The following is a 487-nucleotide window of genomic DNA, read 5'->3' as shown; positions in this document are numbered from 1 at the left end:
TGGAGCGGCGGAGCGATGCCGGAGCGCGGCCGCTGTGGCCCTTGGCGTGAGCAGCCCCCGCCACCTCTCAGCGGGCTCGCTTCCCCTTCCTGGCCCTCAGTCCTTATCTCTCATGGTCGTCCGGGGCGCCCCCAGTTGCCCAGGCTAGAGGGGCGGCGAAGGGGCAATCACCGGGAGAACCGCTTGGAGGGGAGGAAGGGGAGCCCCACAGCCTCGCGCACGTCTCTAGAGGCGCGCGGTCCACGCCAGGTGCGTCCGAGTCCGGGCTGCGCTGCAGCCTGCGCCCTGCCTCCTGGGCGGGTCGCGGCGCGGTCACTCTGGGCCTCGCTGGCCGCTCCCGTGCGCTGCCCCGCGCCCTCCCTGGCGGCTGAGTGGAACCCGGGGCGGCGGGGTAGCGGAGCGGCTCACGAGCTGCGGGAGATGCCTGGCATCACCGTGGCGCACGCCCCTCCCCGGATCGCAGGGTCACTGTGAAGTTTACCCCGGC

Source organism: Colobus angolensis, unplaced genomic scaffold, assembly GCF_000951035.1.
Source record: "Colobus angolensis palliatus isolate OR3802 unplaced genomic scaffold, Cang.pa_1.0 Scaffold6, whole genome shotgun sequence".
Classification (NCBI taxonomy): Eukaryota; Metazoa; Chordata; class Mammalia; order Primates; family Cercopithecidae; genus Colobus; species Colobus angolensis.
The sequence above is the reverse complement of the archived record's forward strand: the minus strand, read 5'-3'. Positions refer to the sequence as shown.